This window comes from Saccopteryx bilineata, chromosome 1 (assembly GCF_036850765.1).
Source record: "Saccopteryx bilineata isolate mSacBil1 chromosome 1, mSacBil1_pri_phased_curated, whole genome shotgun sequence".
Lineage (NCBI taxonomy): Eukaryota > Metazoa > Chordata > Mammalia > Chiroptera > Emballonuridae > Saccopteryx > Saccopteryx bilineata.
The window spans coordinates 69,352,376-69,374,178 of NC_089490.1; the positions used below are offsets into that span (position 1 = coordinate 69,352,376).

General features: G+C 39.3%; 1 protein-coding gene across 1 annotated transcript in view; it reads left to right on the forward strand.

Annotated features, from left to right (window-relative positions):
* Positions 1-21,803, forward strand: part of MANEA (mannosidase endo-alpha) — a 72,025-nt gene that overhangs the window by 19,972 nt on the left and 30,250 nt on the right. The window lies entirely within an intron of this gene.

Sequence of the window (21,803 nt, forward strand, 5' to 3'; positions counted from 1 at the left end):
ATTTTTATAGAACATTAAACTACTAATTAATCTTTACATTATTAACTATAAATGTAAACCTATAAACACCCAAGTTAAACTGTATATATGTTCTTTTATTTTTTTTAAATTTTGCCATTGATTTGAGAAAGAGAAGCATCACCTGGCATTCCATTTAGTTCAATTTAGTTGTGCACTCATTGATTGCTTCCTGTATGTGCCATGACTGGGATCCAACCCATAGCCTCAGTGTACTGGGATGATTCATTATCTGCTGAGCTCCCAGCCAGGGCCTGTATATGTTCTTAAACATATAGGCAAGCACCTCTTTAACACTACTTTAAAGTATGTTGTTTAATTTTCAAATTTTGTTAGATTTTGGAATATATTATTTTTTATTGATTTCTAATTTACTGTAATTTTTAAATTCTATTAATTTATTATTTATTAAATCTATTATTTTGATTTACATTGGAGACAGAAAATTTTCCTTTTTAAGTATACAGATCAGTAATATTTCTCAAAGATATATACCTGTTTAGATACCACCCCAGTCATGAAGTAAAGTACTTTATAGTCCAAAAAGTTTTGTCATGCTTCCCTTATTCAGCCCCACCCTTCCAAAGCAGGAAACTATGAATCTAATTAGCTTTCATTCTATTAATGTGGGTTATTATTACATTTCTTGAATTGCATGTGTTGAACTATCATTGAATCTCAGGGATAAATCCCACTTGGTCATATTTGTTACTCAATTTGCTAATATTTTGATAAGAATTTTTTCAACTGTGTTCATCAGGGATATTGGTCTGTAGTTTTTTATGGTTCTTTCTGGCCTTGGTCAGGGTAATGCTGGCTTCATAGAATAAATTGGAAAGTGTTCCCACCTGTGAAACCATCTGGTACTGGGGTTTTCTGTTCTAAGAGGCTTTTGATTATTGATTCAATCTTCTTACATGATATTGGTATGTTCAGACTTTTTATATATTTCTGGTTCAGTCATGGAAGGTTATTTGATTCTAGGAAATTTCCTATTTTTTCTAGATTATCATCCTATTTGTTTCTGTAGTATTAGTTTACAGAACTAATATACAAAACTAGTATTCTCTTTCATTTCTGATTTTATTTGAGTCTTCTCTTATTTTAGTAGTCTGATTAAAGGTTCATCAGTATTATCTTTCTGAAAATTCAGCTATTTGTTTCATTGACATTTTCTATTGCTTGCCTGGTCTTGATTTCATTTACTTTTGTTCCGATCTTTATTATTTCTTTGTTTCTGCAAACTTTGTGCTCAGTGTGTTCTTCTAATTCTTGTAGGTATAAAATTAGGTTGTTCACTTGTGATCTTTCTTATTTTTTTATATATGCATTTATTGCTATATTTCTCTCTCAAAATTGATTTTTCACATCCTGTAAGCTTTGATATATTATGTTTCAATTTTAATTTGTTTTGACATATCTTTGATTCCTGTTTTGATTTCTTTATTTCTCCATAGATTGTTCAGGAATTTGTTGTTTAGTTTCTACAAAGTTGTATGTTTTTCAGCTATTTTGATTGCTATAAGTACAGTTACCCTAACCCCTTTATGTTTCCACTTGCTTGGATTTTTTTTTGTTACTTTTGAGTGTAGATATACCTTTAAACCTGAGGTGGATTTATTGTTAACAGCATATAGTTGAGTCTTGTTTTTATACATCTAGCCACTTTGTGCTTTTTAATTGGTGAATTCAAGTCTTTTTACATTTAGAGTAATAATGATATGTAAAGACTTAGTAAATATTCTATTAATTGTTTTCTGGTTTTGTATTTTTTTTGTACTTTTGTAAAGTGAGAAGAGGGGAGGCAGAGAGACAGACTCCTGCATGTGCCCTGAGTGGGATCCACCTGGCAAACCCACTAGAGGGCAATGCTCTGCCCATCTGGGGTGTTGCTCCATTGTAACCAGAGCCATTCTAGCACCTGAGGCAGAGGCCATGGAGCCATCCTCAGTACCCAGGCCAACTTTGCTCCAGTGGAACCTTGGCTGCAGGAGGGGAAGAGAGAGATAAAGAAAAAGGAAAGGGGGAAGAGTGGAGAAGCAGATGGGCACTTCTTTTTTGTGCCCTGGCTGGGAATCAAACCCAGGACATCCACACACCAGGCTGACACTCTACCACTGAGCCAACTGGCCAGGGCCTTGGTTTTGTATTTTTATTATTTCTTTCCCTCTGTTTCTGCCTGTCTTGTAAATATTTTTCTTTTTTTGTTGTGGTATGCTCCTGTTCCTTCTTTGACTTCTGTGGGTCTGCTTTAGGTTTTTGGTTTGTGGTCACTGTGGGCTTACATTAAACATCTTATAGCTGTAGCAATCGTTTATAGCTTTTAGCAACTTATAAAAGCTCTGCCTTTTTACTCCTACATTTTATATTACTAATATCTAATTTTCCTCTTTTTTTGTTGTGGATTTATTAACAACTTAGGAGCTTCTGTTGTTTTTCCTACTCTTTTTTGTTAACTTTTATATTCTAGTTGAGCAGTTAACACAATATTCTAATGTAGAGATACAGATTTCTAAGTCTGACTGTTTATTTTTCACCTTTACCAGAGTGTTGTGTACTTTAGTGTGTTTTCGTGTGCCTAATTAGCCTGTTTTCACTTCAGATTGATGAACTCCTTTTAGCATTTCATGCAAGGCAAGTCTAGTGGTGAACTTCAGATTTTGTTTGGCTGTGAAAGCCCTTTACTACTCTTCATCTCTGACTGATAAGTGTGCTGGGTAAAGTATTATTAGCTGGCCATTTTTATTTTTCAACTCTTTGAATATGTCATTCTACTTACTCCTTCCTGGCCAGTCGAGTTTCTCGAGTTCTGCTTAGAAATCTGCTGATAGCCAAATGGGGGTTTCTTTGTAAATGATACTTTTTTTTCTCTCCTGGCTGTTTTATGATTCTTTATCATTGATTTGTGTCAGTTTAATATAATGTCTTGAAGAAGATCTTTTTGCATAAGATGATCTATTTAATAGCTTTATAGATTTATATGTCCAACTCATTTCTTAGCTTTCAGAAGTTTTCAGTTATTATTTTTCATATAAACTCTGCGCCCTCCTTCAATTCTTCTGGAATCGATTGTTCTCACATTTTTCTTTTTAACAGATACAAATAGCTCATATAGAGCTTTCTTCAGTCTTATAAAATCTAAATTCTTTTATTTAATAATTTTTATCAGATGTTCTCTATGTATACTTTCTCAACTTCATTGAATTTTATGCTCCAGAATTTTTGTTTGTTTTATTTTTATAATTTTCTTCTCTTTGGTAAAGACCTCATTTTGTCTATATATTTTATTGCTGATTTCATTGAATTGTCTTGAGTTTTTTTGTAACTTGTTGAGTTTCTTTATAACAGCTGTTTTGAATTCTTAATCAGTTAAGAATTGATTATAATATTCTATACTTTTAATCTTGATTTTTGGAGAATATAATTTTCTTTTTGTGATGCTGTATTTGCTTGATTTTTCATATTCCTTACAGTTATGTGTTGGTCTTTTTGCTTTTTAATTAGTGTACACATCCTTAACTTTTTACTTACTGCCTTCGGCAATGGTGTGTTACATTTATGGTGGTGGTATTGTCTGATTTTTTGTTTTTCTTTTTCTTTTTCCATTGAAAGAGAGAGAGAGAGGAAAGAAGATGGGGGAAGAGGGGAAGGGAAAGAGAAGGCAAAGCATCAACTTGTTCCATTTAGTTGTATACTTACTGTTTCCCCTACGCATCCTGAATGAAGATGGAACTGCAACCTTGGTGTGCTGGGATGACACTGTATCCACAGAGCCACCTAGCCGGGCCTGGAGTTTGTTTATTTTTTTCTTTTCTTCTTTGTGACAGTATATCTGCTCCACTTTTCTTGCTCTCTCTTGTGGACAAATCTTAAGCATTTATGTCTACTCTGCTTCTTACAGTTCCCCAGGGCCCAGGCTGTTTATGGAAAGCTTTTATTTTCCAGAAGTTGACACAATAGCTCCAGATTGTGGCATCTCATTTGCTCATGCCTGTGGTCTGTTTTCTTAGTAGGCTCCCAGTTTACCAGAGCTTATTTTTTTGGTTAGTTGGTTGTTCTTTTTTTTTTTTTAAATTTTCTGTTTTGAGGCATGGGAACTCAGTAGTGAATATAGGAGCTGACATCACAGATAGGGGGTGGGTGGGCTTAGCCCTTAGTGTACAGAGGGAGTGTCACTGAACCAAAGGGGTTTGTTTGCCTGCATTCATAAAGCCCAATAAAATGAAAACAGGAGTTTGCAGCAAAGAAAGTAAAGGTTTATTTAGGGAAATAGCACCAAGCTGGGAGACAAAGGTGAGACCATGCTAAAACCTGGCTTCCCACTGGCCTCTAGGGGATTGATTAGGAGAAAGTTATTAATCATGGGGATTAAGGAAACTGATTGGTGGGGACCAGGCTAGGAAGTAGTTGATCACTGTATCAGGTTCTGATGTTAGCCATGGAAGCATTCTGTCTCGTTTTGTGGTAGAGTGGTTGGTAGGGTTGTTCCACTTTCATGGGCCTGTGGCTGAAACAGCTGGGGTCAACTAACTTCATAGTTCCCATAATCAACAAACCAGATGCTTTACTATTAAGACAGTTCGATACTTACCATAACTTGGTATCCTAAGGGCTTAACCCTTTGTAATGAATTTTTTTCACGTTCCTTGAACCCCAGGAGTGAGTTTTTTTCAAAAAATGAAATTAGTTCCAGTTCCAGTTTTATTAACTTAAAATCATGTTTGTTTGATAACCAGTTTATGGAAACAAGAACATACATTTGCCTTTTTTTAATGTTTCCTTACACATTTTTAAAATAAAATTTTTTGTACGATCGTACTCTGGATGATCAGGAGGCATGAGGACATACATGAACGTTGGTACTACTCAAAGGGTTACTGTGGGTGGAGCGTGGAGTGCATTCCTAGCAGCTGTGGCTGATGCAATGCTGTGAGAATACTCCAGCTCCCAGGACACTCGTGGGCATACTCAGGAAGGAAGCTTGCCCGCAATAAGGAGGTGACTTAACGCCAACCACGCAGCTCCCTGATCTTTTTTGGCCATTTGTCTTAGTATAACATCCTATAAGCTGAACCCATGTATACAAGCTAGTTTACTTCCTGAATAAAGTGGATCTGCATCACTGAACCTGGTCCCCGGAGTCAGGTCTTTGCGTCTCCGTCGTCCTCACCCCCGGCAGGACTTGTTGACAGCTGGCGCCCAACTTGGGGCAGGGACCTAACTGGCATCCAAGGGACAGGTGAGTGACCCTCTGCAATGGGATACCTCCCCCACTCTCAAGCCCCACAGGCTCGAGCCCTGCATGCCCTTGCAGAGTAGGCGAGTTAAAGTTAGTGAAAAGGATCTTTGTACCTACTGGGAGATCCTCTCAGGTTTCAACCCTTGGCTCTGGGACTCTCCTCTCTGGGACCCGGATACTTGGGCCTGAGCTTTCCAGCACGTCCGTTCGGCCAAAGTATAGGGGAGACAAACCTTTCCTGCTAGGGATACATGCCTGCCTGACCGGTGCTCCTGCTGGGGACCCCCTGCCAGTGCCAAAGATATTACAGGCTACCCCTCTGTCTGGGGAGCCCCTACCTTCCTATTCGCCCCCCTCCACTGAGGAGGAAAGTAATTTAGTCTCTGAGTTTGGCAAAATTGCGGCTGAGTGCGCAGAAACGAAACCAACCGAATTGCTAACTGCACCATCAGCTCTGCCGCTGGAAAAAGCGGAAGTCACTACTTCCACATTCCCTGCCAGGGCTCAGTGCCCCACTCCAGCCTCTCAGACACCATTTTCTACCCCAGCTTTAACTCCAACACGTGTTCCAGCTGCAGACCCATGGGCCAGCCTATACGCCCCCATGTGTCTTTTTTCTTCTATCTCTCTTGTCTATTTTTCTATATCTTTTGCTCTCTCTTCCTCCACCCCTCTCTCTGAAATGACGCTGGAAGGACCCAGCCATGGCACAGTGGTGCGGATCACACTCTCTTCTAATGCAAGGGAGAGGTTATGCTTGTGCTTTTCAGAAACCCCCCAACCTGCTTGACAGGGTTTCTTGGGCACCCACAAAGTGGTTCAGTCTCGTCCGTCCAAAGCCACAGCCCTGGCCTTTTCCACACTGACTGCGTCTTAGGGGAGGAGGTCCTCAGTGCTCCAGAAGAAGGCCTCGCAGCTGGCGTGTGCGCCCCATCAACTGGGGGGATGTGGAGGCTTTGGTGGGGCAGGCCCAGAAAGGTGCACCTCATGGGCCCCCAGGCCCTGGTGCTCTGCTCTTGCTTGTGTGTGCTATAGTGACCGCTGACTCCCAGGCACAGGCTTGCGGTAGCCCAGGGCTTGAGCCCAGCAGCATGAGCTGGTGTTTTCATTTCATCTTTGGAGGATGAGGAAAATTGGGCCGGAGTTGCGATTCACAGACTCCAGAAGGTAGACGGCGGCAGCTGTGGCAGGAGCATGAACGGACATCCCGGAAGCCAGGCTTGCATCACCGAGTGGCCGCTGGAATGGCAGGGAGTGCCTGCTAAGCCGCTGGTGGGTTCGTTGACATTTTGGGACATAGGGGTGGGTGCCATCATCCTCTCCAGAGCAGAGATGGAAATGCTGACTGCCATTGCCACATGCTCTTCTTTGGGACAGTGTAAGACCTGCCAGGACGGCAGGGATGAGGGGGGTGGCTGACGCGCTATGTATGTGGACTGATTCCTGGACTATGACCAGAGTGGGCACTGGCTCCTTTGTTGGATGGACTTATGGATTTTGGACAATGTGAAATATTCTGAGGGGGGTGAGGGGCGGCTTTTCTGGAGGCCCTGCCCCTGCCCCAGGAAGCTTTTCCCATGGCTAGAAAGAAGGCCGAGGACATTTTGTGCTTTTGGCAAAGTGCTCAGAGACTGGTGAAATGTACCTTTGTAATTGTTGAAATTGTATGATTTGTCATGTTGTAATTTGTCTAATGTGCCTTGCAACCATATGCAGTACACAGCCCACCTCAAGCCATCTGTTCCATGATTGGACGCTGGGATCTTTGTGGGAAGGGGGCGTGCATGGACCTACATCCATTTTTTACAATCAAAATGGAACTGTGTTTAACGGCCCCTAGAAGGTCTCTGTAACACAATGGGAGGGAAATGACATCCCAACCCCAGGAGGAATCTCCTGTTTAAGACCCCCGTTCTATTTCCTAACTAGTCAAATATTACAGAAGCTTGCTTCATTCTTTAATCCAGCTAATCTATTAGCAAATAGTGTAATAAGTATTACAGTTGTTTTAGTTCTACTCGGGTTCCGTTGCATAATGTGTAGCATTCAGAAGCTACAACAACAGCAAGCTGTCATTCATCAAGTCCAATTGGCCTTAATTAAAAGAGAAGGGGGAGATGTGGGTGGAGCTCAGAGCGCATTCCTAGCAGCTGCGGCTGATGCAATGCTGTGAGAACACTCCAGCTCCCAGGACCTCCTGGGCATACCCCGGAAGGAAGCTCGCCCGCTGTAAGGAAGTGACTTAGTGCCAACCATGCAGCTCCCTGATCTTTTTTGGCCATTTGTCCTAGTATAACATCTTATTGGCTGAACCCATGTATATAAGCTAGTTTACTTCCTGAATAAAGTGGATCTGCATCACTGAACCTGGTCCCTGGAGTCGGGTCTTTGCGTCTCCATCATCCTCACCCCCAGCAGGACTTGTCCCAGGTGAGTGGATGTGCAGAATGTGCAGAAGTGGAAGGGTCTGGCTGAAAGTGAGTCATGATGCTATTAGACTGGACAAAGATTACGGGAAATATCATATTTAAGAAATGAAGTTCCTGTGTTGTTATGGTGCCGATGGACATGTTAGGAAGATATTAGGGGGTGATATCCCATGGACCATAGGTGGACTTTATGCTGAGTTCTCTCCTTTTAATGTTGTTCGAAATTCTTGTCTGCCTCTTTCCCATTATCCTCCCTCCCCTCAGTTCTGGAGTGCCCGCTTTAGTCCTGCAGGTGCTGGTGAAGAAGAATGGGTTTGCCCAGCCTGGCTGGGGTAGCCTAGCAGGCACTCTCTGCTTTCCTTTGCCTTTGCCTCTCCTGGTGAGTCAACCTTCTTTGCTCTTTTCTTTGGGGTGGGGTAGCACCTGTAAAATTTCTCTGCTATGACCAAATTCAGATTAGTTTCCTTCGAAGGCATGCCACTGGAGGCTTCCTTTGGGAAGGCTGGACTTTGGCAGGTTCCTCTCCTGAGTGAGTGCCTGCCAGGGTCAGCACGTACTTAATTTTTGCCCGATAGCAGTGTGAGGGGTCCAGGCAGGTTTTCTGGCTGTGCTGGTTTTGCGGGGAGTTTTGTCTGTTTCTTACTGCTGTGCTGTTCAATTAGATTCCTCATGGGTCTCTTGGAGTAAGGTACTAGGTCCTAAAGCAGGGGTCCCCAAACTTTTTACACAGGGGGCCAGTTCACTGTCCCTCAGACTGTTGGAGGGCCAGACTATAAAAAAACTATGAACAAATCCCTATGCACACTGCACAGATCTTATTTTAAAGTTAAAAAAAAAAAAGGGGAACAAATACAATATTTAAAATAAAGAACAAGTAAATTTAAATCAACCAACTGACCAGTATTTCAATGGGAACTATGCTCCTCTCACTGACCACCAATGAAAGAGGTGCCCCTTCGGAAGTGCGGCAGGGGCCGGATAAATGACCTCAGGGGGCCGCATGTGGCCCGCGGGCCGTAGTTTGGGGACCCTTGTCCTAAAGTATCCCAAAAAGGTGATTTGTTAGTGCATGGATGGCTAATTCATTGATTAAAAAGAGGAAAGGAGGATGTCTTATGCCACCAAGCTACTGATATCACCTCCTATTATACTCATTTATTAGGTAAAGAATAATTTGATGGGATAATACTGAACAAAAAACTATTTTAATTTAATTTTTGCAAGAGAGACAGACAGAAAGGGAGAGAGATGAGAAGCATCAACTCTTCATTGCAGCACCTTAGTTGTTCATTGATTTCTTTTTCATATTTGCTTTAATGGGGGTTGGGGGGAGGCTCCAGCTGAGTCAGTGACCCAATGCTTAAGCCAGTGACTTTGGGCTCAAACCAATGACCATGGAGTTCTGTCCATGATCCCATGCTCAAGCCAGCAACCCCGTACTCAAGGCTATGACCTCGGGGTTTGGAACCTGGATCCTCTGAGCCCCAGGCCAACCCTCTCTCCACTGTGCCACCGTCTGGTCAGGCAGTATTTTAATTTTAGTCTATGGAATTGGTATGCCGAATTGCTATATGGTTGACTATGGTTTCACTTGTTTAGTGTTCATATTTTTTCTTTGATATAAAGGGATTTTTATTCTCAAATTGAATTACATGAAATAATTATGCTGTTATATCATAGAGTATAAGTTGGTTAGTGTTTTTGCTTTTAAAACTAGATGTGTTATGTTTATAAATCCTAATGGTCCAACCTTTTTTTCTAGAAAAGAATAATGAAATTAAAATGAAGTATTAATGTTATGTTTTAATTATAACTATTATATCATAATGTATTAGGTAGCAGATAGAAGCCACTGATAGAATTCTGTTCTTTTTATGTCTTTTAAGGCTCACATATATTCTATCCCTTATTTGGATATCTTACAATTCTAAAGATACCAGATGAGTACCTTTGTTTTGTTTATAAACCTTCCAAAAACATAGTGGAATATTCAGAATAATGGCCCTCAGGATGTATACTTTTTAATCTTCAGAATCTCTGAATATGTTATCTTACACGCCCGGTGAAATTAAGAATGCAGATGTAGCCCTGGCCGGTTGGCTCAGTGGTAGAGCGTCGGCCTGGCATTTAGGAGTTCTGGGTTCGATTCCCGGCCAGGGCACACAGGAGAAGTGCCCATCTGCTTCTCCACCCCTCCCCCTCTTCTTCTTCTCTGTCTCTTTCTTCCCCTCCCACAGCCAAGACTCCATTGGAGTAAAGTTGGCCCGGGTGCTGAGGATGGCTCTGTGGCCTCTGCCTCAGGCGCTAGAATGGCTCTGGTTGCAACAGATCGACGCCCCAGATGGGCAGAGCATCGCCCTCTGGTGGGCGTGCCAGGTGGATCCCGGATGGGTGCATGCAGGAGTCTATCTGACTGCCTTCCCGTTTCCAACTTCAGAAAAATACAAAAAAAAAAAAAAAAAAAGAATGCAGATGCAATTAAGGTTGCTAATCAAACCTTGAGACGGGTTATCCTGTATTATTTGGATGGGACAAATCTAAGTAAATAAGTCTTTAAAAGTAGAAGAAGGAGCCTGACCAGGCGCAGTGGATAAAGCGTTGAACTGGGATGCAGAGGACCCAGGATCGAGACCCCCGAGGTCGCCAGCTTGAGCACAGGCTCATCTGGTTTGAGCAAAGCTCACCAGCTTGGACCCAATGTCATTGGCTTGAGCAAGGTGTTACTCGGTCTGCTGAAGGCCCACGGTCAAGGCACATACAAGAAAGCAATCAATGAACAACTAAGGTGTCGCAACAAAAAACTGATGATTGATGCTTCTCATCTCTCTCCGTTCCTGTCTGTCTGTCCCTATCTGTTTCTCTCCCTGACTCTCTCTCTGTCTCCATAAAAAAAAAAAAAAAAGTAGAAGAGGGAAAAAAAGTCAAGAGATACGCTCCTGGAAAAGACTGGGCTTGCTATTCCTGCATTTGAAAATGGCATTAACAGGTCATGACCCTAAGAATTTGGTGTCTTCAACATGCTCAGATCAGTCTTCTTCGGAATCTCAAGAAAGTGCTATAGTTCAGTTCAACATCTTGGTTTTTAGCTTAATGAGACTCATGTTACTCCCAACCTACAAAATTATATAAGATAATAAATTGACTTTATTTTAAATCACTAAATTTGTGATAATTCATTATGGTAGCAAAAGAAAAAAACAAAACTAATACACATAGCAAAAGATAACCACTCTATGTCTTTAAAATTACCTCATTTTTTCTTCAGGTTAGCACTAAATATTTATTGAGTTTTCACCATGCTCCAACCTTGTACTAGATTTTGTTAGACATAAAGATAAATAAGTCACATGTAGTCTTTCCTTTGTTCTTATAATTGGTGCTTCAAAAGCACTTGATGGAAATCCACATTAGAACATTTCCTGAAGGCAGAAATTACCAGTTTTCATAAGTCCATGATTCTATTTCTACAACTCCTGCCTTTATAATTTGTACATAAAAGTAGGACAAATAGAACTTATGATGAATTAGATCTTTTTTTTTTTAATTAGATCTTTGGTGTTCAAATACATCTATTAACACCTTACAAAATTTTATAAATTTTTCTTTTAGAATATTTGTATTGAATTTATATATATATATAATTGTAGATTGGTGATAGTTTCATAGTGCTGTAGAAACTTGAGTCTAGTTCTACTGATTGCTTTGTCACTTGAGAGTATGTTGGGATTTTCTTGTTCTTTTTTTCTATGCCTTATGATTTTTTTTTGTGTGTGTGGAAGCATGTCATCTTTTGTAGGACTGTAGAAACTGAAGTAAGTACGTAGTATCTATCCCCCCCAAAAATGGGCGTGCCTTTCTGCTAAGCCTGCAACAACTGAGGACATACACAGTTATTCTACTGTCAGTTGGTGAGAAGACTCACCATTTAGTTTGTTTTCCACTTTTATCAGAAATTTAGATGACTATTATTTGGGTTTATTTCAGGAGTCTATTCTGACTATTCCAGCTTTTTAATAGGTCTTGAAGTAAGGTAATATGATTTCTTTTTGTTCTTTCATAGTCACTTTAGCTATAATAATTCTTTTGCTTATCCATATCAACTAGTCCGTATCTTCAAAATATCCTGGTGGAATAACTAACAAAATATGTATAGGATTTGTATACAAAAGTGTATCCTATACATATTTTGTTAGTTATTTCACTTAGTTTATGTGGATTCATTCACGTAGTAGTGTATTTCGGAATTTTGGGGGGGGGTTGTTTTGTTTTGTTTTGTATTTTTCTGAAGCTGGAATTTTTTGAATAGGCTTTTATTGAATATATAGCTCATTCGGGGGAAGTTGACATTTTAAAAATAATGAGTCGAATTAACAATATTGAACAATAATAAATTAACATGTCATTATATGAATATGATATAGCTATGTTTATATAGGATTTAATTTTTTTCCTTTTTTTATATTTTTGTAATTTGCATTATACAAATCCTATACATATTTTGTTAAATTGTATCTGAATATTTCTTTAGTGGGGTGCTATTGTAAATGATACTATTTATTAAATTTTGAATATTTTTCCATCAATAGTACACAGAAATACAATTTAAAAACATATCAAGCGTCCCCAAACTACGGCCCACGGGCTGCATACGGCCCCCTGAGGCCATTTATCCGGCCCCCGCCACACTTCCGGAAGGGGCACCTCTTTCAATGGTGGTCAGTGAGAGGAGCACTGTATATGGTTGCCCTCCAACGGTCTGAGGGACAGTGAACTGGCCCCCTGTGTAAAAAGTTTGGGGACCCCTGAATATTGACCTTGTATCTTGTGATTTTGATAAACTCACTAACTCCAGGACCATATTTATGTCTTCTTTTCCAATCTGTATACTTTTTTCTTTATTGCACTGCCTTGGACTTTCAGTGTTTTTTGGAGAAGAGTATGAACGTGTATCCTTGATTTATTTCTCATCTTAGGGGAAAAGAAATCTTTCATCATAAAAACATTATGTTAGCTGTAGGGTTTCTGTAAATGTTATTATTATTATTTTTTCAGAGACAGAGAGTCAGAGAGAGGGATAGATAGGGACAGACAGACAGGAACAAAGAGAGATGAGAAGCATCAATCATCAGTGTTTCGTTGTGGCACTTTAGTTGTTCATTGATTGCTTTCTCATATGTGCCTTGACCGTGGGGCTACAGAAGACCGAGTAACCCCTTGTTCAAGCCAGTGACCCTGGGTCCAAGCTGGTGAGCTTTGCTCAAACAAGATGAGGCCATGCTCAAGCTGGCGACCTTGGTCTCGAACTTGGGTCCTCCACATCTCAGTCCAATGCTCTATCCACTGCACCACCGCCTGGTTGTGCTTTGTAATTGTCATTTTTAAAGTCAGAAGTTTACTTCTATTACTAATGCTGAGAGTTTTTTTTATGTTAAATTATATCAGATGCTCTTTTCTGCATCTATTGACATGCTCTTTTTCTTTAGTTTTTTCTTTTAAAAACTTTTTTTGGGTTAAAATACACATAACATGAAACTTGCCATTTTAACCACATTATGTGTACATTCAATGATATTAAATGTATACACTATCACTGCCATCCATCTCCATAACTTTTCATCTTGAAAAACTGAAACTCTACCTAATAAACAATAATATTTTATTCCTGCCTCCCATCAGGCCCTGGGTAGCTACCATTCTACTTTCTGTATATTATTTTGTCTCTACGTACCTCATATAAGTAGATTCATACTGTATTTGTCTTGTAACTGGTTTATTTCACTTAGTTTATGTGGATTCATTCACGTAGTAGTGTATTTCAGAATTTGGGGGGGGGGTTTGTTTTTGGTTTTTTTGGGGTTTCTTTTTGTATTTTTCTGAAGCTAGAAACGGGGAGAGACAGACTCCTGCATGCGCCTGACCGGGATCCACCCGGCACGCCCACCAGGGGGCGACGCTCTGCCCACCAGGGGGCGATGCTCTGCCCCTCCGGGGCGTCGCTCTGCTGGGACCAGAACCACTCTAGCGCCTGGGGCAGAAGCCAAGGAGCCATCCCCAGCGCCTGGGCCATCTTTGCTCCAATGGAGCCTCCGCTGCGGGAGGGGAAGAGAGAGACAGAGAGAAAGGGGGGGGGTGGAGAAGCAAATGGGCACTTCTCCTATGTGCCCTGGCCGGGAATTGAACCCGGGTCCCCCCACACGCCAGGCCGACGCTTTACCGCTGAGCCAACCGGCCAGGGCCATTTTGGGTTTTTTTTAAGATTGAATAATACTCCCTTGTAGGTATACACATTTTGCTATGGACACTTGGGTTGCTTCCACATTTTAGCTACTTGAATTAAGCTGCTGTAAACCTTTCAGTTCTTTTCATCATATGCCCAGAAGTGGAATTTCTAGATCATATGGGAATTCTGTTTTAATTTGTTGAGGAGCTGCCATACTGTTTTTCTTTGTGGCTGTACTGTTTTACATATTCACCAACAATGCTCAAAGATTCTGATCTCTCCATATTTTTTCCAACAATTGTTTAATGGTTTTGTTGTATTTTTTTTATGTTACTTATCCTAAGGAGTATGAGGTGGTATCTTGTAGTTTTGACCTGCATTTCCCCAATTATTAGTGATGTTGAGCATGTTTTCATGTGCTTATTGGCCATTTGTATGTTTTGTTTTGTTTTTTTTATTCATTTTAGAGAAGAGAGACAGAGAGAGATAGAGAGAGAGAAGGAGGGAGGAGCAGGAAGCATCAACTTCCATTTGTGCCTTGACCAGGCAAGCCCAGGGTTTTGAACTGGCAACCTCAGCGTTCCAGGTTGACGCTTGACCCACTGGACCACCACAGGTCAGGCTGGTTTTTTTTTTCCTATGGACACATTTTCATTCAAGTTTTTTGTTCATTTTTAAACTAGTGGTTTGTTTCTTATTGTTGAGTTTTAGGAGTTCTCTCTATATTATGGATGTTAATCATTTATTGCATATATGATTTGCAAATATTTTCTCCCAGTCTTTGGGTTGCATATTTACTCTGTTGATAGTGTCTTTTCATGAATAAAGTTTTTACATTTTTATGATGTCCTATTTGTCTACTCGTTGTTACCTATGCCTTTGGTGTCAGGTCCAGATAATCAGTGCCAAATCCAATGTTGTAAGTCTTTGCCCCTAGAATTTTCCCTACAACTTTTATTATTTTAGGTCTTAGATCCATTTTGAGTTAATTTTTGTATGTGGTATTAGAAACTGGTCCACTTTCACTTTTCTGCATGTGAATGTCCAGATTTCCTAGCACCATTTGTTGAAAAGACTGTGCTTGTCCCATGGAATGGAGTAAGCACCTTTGTCAAAATGATTTGAACATATATGCAAGGACTTATTTCTGGTCTATACAGCCTATACTAAGGGTCTACATGACTGTTTTTATGCCAGTACGCATTGTGCTGATTACTGTCTTACTGTAGGACGTGAGTCCTCCAGTTTTGTTCTTTTTCAAGATTGTTTTGGCTCTTCAGAGTTACTTGAAATTCCATATGAATTTCAGGATGGATATTTTTATTTATGCAAAAATGGAGTTTTGATAGTGATTGCCTTGATCACTTAGAGCACTTTTGACATTTTAACAAGATTAATTCTTCCAATCCATGAACACAGGATGTTTACATTTGTCATCTTTAATTGTGTTTTTAAATTTTTTTATTGATTTTTATAGAGAGAGGAAGGGAGGGAGAGAGAGAAACAGAGAGAAGAACATAGATCTCTTCCTGTATGTGCCCTGACCAGGGATTGAACTGATAACCTCTGTGCAAGGGGTGACACTCTAACCAACTGAATATCTACCCACGGCAGTTACTTTTAACAATGTTTTGTAGTTTTCATTGTACAAATCTTTCACTTCCTTGGTTAATTTAATTGCTAAGTATTTGTTGTTTTTAACCTTACTGTATTGGAATTATAGTTTTATTTCCTTTTCAAATTATTCATTGTTATTATATAGAAATATAGCTGATTTTGTGTATTGGTTTTGTATCATATACTTTGATGAATTTATTAGTTTTAACATTTTTAATGAAATTTTTAGAGTTTTCTACACTTAAGATAATGTTATTTGCAAATAAATATTCCTTTCTAATTTGGATGTCTTTATTTATTTTTCCTAATTGCTCTGGCTACAATTTTAGTGTAATATGAACTGGAAATGGTGAAAGTGGGCATCCTTACACCTTCTTGATCTTAGGAGAAAACTTTCAGTCTTTTCACCATTGCATATGCTATTCACAGAATCTTTGACATATATTTTTTTATTACGTTGTATTTTATTTTTTCTAGTTTTTTGAGGGTTTTTTTTTTAATCATGAAAGGATATTAAATTTTTTCAGAGGCTTTTTCTGTAATCATTGAGATGATCATTTTTTTTTCTTCATTCTGCTAATGTGATGTATATAACATTGATTTTCAGATGTTCTACCATGCTTAAATTCTGGGAATATACCTCATTGAGTCATGGTATATAATTTTTTAATGTGCTGCTGAATTTGATTTGCTAAAATTTTATTAATAGCATCAATGTTTATAAGGGTGGTCTGTAGTTTTTTTGTAGTATCTTTGTCTGGAATTGGCATTCAGGAAATGACCTCATGGAATGAATTAGTGTTCCCTCCTCTTCAGTTTTTGGGAACAGTTTGAGAATAATTGGTTCAGTATTCCTTAAATATTTGGTAGAATTTACTTGTGAAGTCTTTATATCCAAGGTTTTTCTTTCTCAGGAAGTCTTTGATTACTGAATCAAAGAGTTGTTTGGGCCCTGGCCGGTTGGCTCAGCGGTAGAGTGTCGGCCTGGCGTGCAGGACTCCCGGGTTTGATTCCTGGCCAGAGCACACAGGAGAAGCGCCCATCTGCTTCTCCACCCCTCCCCCTCTCCCTCTCCTACCTCTCTGTCTCTCTCTTCCCCTCCCGCAGCCGAGGCTCCATTGGAGCAAAGATGGCCCGGGCGCTGGGGATGGCTCTGTGGCCTCTGCCTCAGGCGCTAGAATGGTTCTGGATGCAACAGAGTGACGCCCCAGATGGGCAGAGCATCACCCCCTGGTGAGCACGCGGAGTGGACCCCTGTTCGGGCGCATGCGGGAGTCTGACTGCCTCCCCGTTTCCAGCTTCGGAAAAATGAAAAAAAAAAAAGAGTTGTTTGTATTAGTTCTTTATTATGCTTTTAAAGTATAGTGTATGAAATCTGTGTAAATGATACCTCTTATTCCTGCTTTCGATAATGTTTTTTTTTCTTGGTCAATATTTCTAGAGATTGACTAGTATTCACCTTTCCATGAACCAAAATTTGGTTTCATCGATTCTCTGGAAAATGAATGTATAATTTTGCTGTTGTCGAAATGGGTACCTTATAAATTTCAGTGAGTTCAAGTTCTTGATAACATCATTCAATTCTTCTATATCCTTGCTGGTTTTCTCTCTACTTGTTGAATCAATTACTGATAAAGAAATGTTGAAGTCTTCAGGCATAAATGTAGGTGTCAAGGGACAACTAATTAAGTTTTGGGGGAGTCAAAAGTTATGCTTGAATTTTTGACTGCACAGGGGCTAAGTGTTCCTAACCTTTCTGTTGTTCTAGGGCCAGTTGAATTTCATACGCATTATAAAGATCTCACCAAACTATATTCCCTATTTCTCCCACACTTTTTGCTATTGTCCTAAATCTTCTATTAGATAAGCACCCTGTTACAGTAGAGAGGAGTTTGGCATTTTCTGTAAAGAATCAGCTAATAATTTTGTTTTTATAGGCCATAGTCTCTTTCTGTAATCACTCCACTCTGCCATTGTATTGTAAAAGTATTCCTAAGCACTATGTAAACAAAGGCATAGAAGACTTGTCTTGCTGAGGGAATGATTTGGCTCATGATCCACAATTGGCTGACCACAGCTTTAAATGTTCACCTTATAAAGCAATTAAAAGTAAAAACGACATATTTTACCTTCATTTATTACATTTTCAGTGTTTCCTCTTTTTTTTTTTTTCTTTTTTTTTTTTTTTTACAGAGACAGAGAGAGGGATAGATAGGGACACAGACAGGAATGGAGAGATATGAGAAGCATCAATCATTAGTTTTTTTGTTGCAACACCTTAGTTGTTCATTGATTGCTTTCTCATATGTGCCTTGACCGTAGGTCTTCAGCAGAGTGAGTAACCCCTTGCTCAAGCCAGTGACCTTGGGTCCAAGCTGGTGAGCTTTGCTCAAACCAGATGAGTCCATGCTCAAACTGGCAACCTCGGAGTCTTGAACCTCTGCATCTCAGTCCGACGCTCTATCCACTGTGCCACCGCTTGGTCAGGCAGTATTTCTCATTTTTAAAGTAGATCTCAGTATGTGTGGTATCAATCTTGTTCAGTCTCAAATTATTCTTTTAATATTCATATAGTACTGGTTTGCTTGCAATGAAGTCTTTCCAGTTTTGTTTGTATTTTTTACTTTGAATGATGTTTCATCTGCTACAAAATTGTCAGTGAACAAGGTTTTCATTTGTTTTCTTTTGGAACTTGAAAAATGTTACTCCATTTTCTTCTGCCTTTCATGGTTTCTGATGAGAAGTATGCTGTAATTTAAAAAAATTATATCTTCATTTTCCTGTATGTATTTGTCTTTGACGTTGATTTTTTTAAAATTTTTAGTAGATGTGGGGTTTTTTTGTATGTATCCTTCTTAGTATTCTGTCTTAATTATATAGTTCCTCGTGTCTGTCATCAACTTTTCAAAGTTCTTATCCTATTTTTTTTTTTAATTTTTAAAATTTATTTAGAAGATTAACTTTAACAGGATGCTATTGATCAGTAGGAGTACATAGGTTTCAGATGAACATTTCTATCACATTTGAACAGTTGATTATGTTGTATACCCATCACCCAAAGTCAAATCATTTTCTGTCACCTTATATTTGTACCTCTTTACACCATTAACTCATGCCCTCCCCCTTCCCATTCACTCAAGTCCCCTTCCCCTCCCCCACTTTCCCTTCCCCTTGGTTACCACTCACTTTTATCCATGAGTCGCTTTGTATCCCACTTATGTGTGAAATCATACACTTCTAAGCATTTTCTGATTTACTTATTTCAATCAGTATAATGTTCTCAAGGTCCATCCATGTTGTCATAAACATCGCTGTCATTGTTTCTTATGGCTGAGTAGTATTCCATTGCATGTATGTACCACATCTTCTTTATCCCGTCCTCTATGGAGGTGCACTTCGGTTTTTCCAAGTCTTGGCCACTGTGAATAATGCTGTGATGAACATGGGGGTGCATGTGTCTTTACGTACCAGCGCTTGCGAGTTTATGGGGTTGATACCCAGTAGAGGGATTTCTTGTCATATTGTAATTCTATTCTTATTTTTTTGAGGAACCACCATACTTTCTTTCATAATGGTTGTACTAATTTGCATTTCCACCAGCAGTAAATGAAGTTTCCTTTTTCATATTTTCTTTAAATATACATTCTGCATCCATTTATATGTGTGTTAAACTTTGATCCCATAACCAATGGATGTTTTTGTGTTTTTCTTACCCCAGTCTTTTTCCGTGCTGTATTTTATTTTGGTAATTTCTTGTGATTTACCAGTTACCTCTTTCCTAATCTCTGTTGAGTCTGTTCGTGAGTCTGTTGAATGCATTCTTCAACTCTTAATGTGTTTTCAGTTCCAGCATTACTATTTGATCTGCATCATTTTTATCTGTGCTATTTTCCACCTATTTTTACATATTGGCTAACTTTCCCATTAGATTCTTTATCACTGTAATCATAGTGATTTCACATCCCCATTTAATGACTTCAACATTTGTTTCATATCTGAATCTGATTCTTTTGATTGCTTTTTCTTGGCAGTGACTTGTTTTTCTTGCTCTTTTATATACCTTGTAGTTTTTCTTGTCATTCTGTATAGTGATATAGTATTTATGTCTGATAATAGGCTGGCCTTTCTTTTCTATAAATCTTTAGTTTGAAAGAATGTTGGAGATATTTTAAAGAGAGACTAATTAACTTCCTTATATTTAAGAGATGCTGGTACATTCTTTGTGAACTTAAAGGTATACAACAAATTTATTTACCATTTTACTGTCTTATTGTCATTGTTTTTTGTAATTACTTTTGTAGGACTCTTACTCTGTGTGAGGCACTCTCTTTTATACTTTTTAAAACAACAGACTTTTAGGTTATGGACTGAACTTATCCCCATTTTACACATATGTAAACATAAGTAAAATGGCTTATGTAAAGATAAACACCTGTCCAATGACAAAATTGGGGCTTGATTCTTCAAGTTTATCTAATTTTATATCTGGTATTTTTAACTGTTACCCTGTTTTTATGCATTAATTAATACAAAAAGTTGGTCTCAGTTTTATATATATATGTATTTCTGTGTGTGACAGAGAGGAACAGAGAGAGGAACAGAGAGATGAACAGACAGGAAGGGAGACAGATGAGAAGCATCAGTTCTTTGTTGCAGCTCCTCAGTTGTTCAGTGATTACTGTCTCATATGTGCCTTGACCGGGGGGCTACAGTTGAGTGAGTGACCCCTTGTTCAAGCCAGCATCCTTGGGCTTCTAGCCAGCAACATTTAGACTCAAGCCAGTGACCATGGGGTCATGTCTGTGATCCCATGCTCAAGCCAGCGAGCCGGCTCTCAAGCTGGCAACCTCAGAGTTTCAAACCTGGGTCCTCTGCATACTAGACTGATGCTCTATCCACTGCACCAACACACCTGGGCAGATGGGTCTCAGTAATATTGAAGATTCTATGATAAGTTCTGTAGAAGGATAACACCGTCAATATGACATGATCTACATTTCATATATAGCTAGTGCTCAACTTACAACCACGATTCATTCCGACAGACTGGTCGTAACATGATTTGGTCATAAGTTGAGTAGGCTATATGTACAGTACTGTGAAATGATGTTATAAAAATCTTTAAGTCATATTTTATTATAATTTTCTTTCATTATTGTTCTATATCATAATTTTGTTTATTTTATGCCATTTGTATCATCTCTACACCATTTTGTTTCTTATTTTTACATTCCTCAGGTTTAAGTAAAACACTGTACAGGTTTAAGTAAAACCAGTACAACTGGTTTAATATTTTCAGAGACAATTTCCTCTTGGTAGACATCTTGGGAGGGGTTTGATGAAAAATATCCAAGACACAAAACACAAATTGCTGTACCGAGTCTGGGATATCAGTTGAAATGGTGCACGCGGAGATGGTAGTGCTGCCGGAAGCTGGTCTGCACTGTCGTACACCCAGCTGGGCAACACTTGCGCTGCCAGATGTGAAGCAGTCGTGGCTAGTGATTGTGGTCGTAAAGTCGAATGGTTGTAAGTTGCATAAGTCGTAAGTCGATCAATATTTGTACTAATATTCTAAGAATTTTAATTTAGAGTATCACTTTTCATTAAGCAAATGGAATGGTAGAAATACATAGTAATATGTTTTTCTTATAAATGATACTTGGTTGGTGAATTTTAGAGGCATCTTTCTGGTTACTGTGAAGGATTTATTCATTGTAAATGGTCTAGCCCTCCTGAGGTTATAATCATCATTGGCTTAGTTCCCAGGATATTACCTATGTAGAGCTCATGGGTGACAGACAGTTTTTAGCACTAAACAGCAGGTCTGGAAATAATGTCATCTTATTCAACACCTTTTTATTATAACAGTGATAAGATGCCATAGTGTTGCTGATGGAGATAGGATTTTCCACAGAGTCACAAGAAAAACATTTCAGGGACACACCTATAGGAAGATATGAGCAATAGTAGCAAGATTTATTGGAGCAAAAGCAAAGAACTGCCCCCAGGTGCTCAATGTCTCATTCACAATCGGTGGCTCAGTCCGTCTGGGTGTGAAAGAAGTCAGGGGCCTACTGAGCACAAGTGCCTTTCAGAGGGGTCAGGATGCCATCATTCTGGGCTTCGGTAGTCCAAACTAGTTTCTGCTCCAGCTGCACTCCAGCCTGATCAGTGCCACGCTTCAGTCTGCTATTGGAAGAGAGACCGTGGAAACCAAGGAGCCTCAAGCCTTTCTTAACTTTTGATTGCATTACTTTGGGTTTGGGAAGGAGTAAGC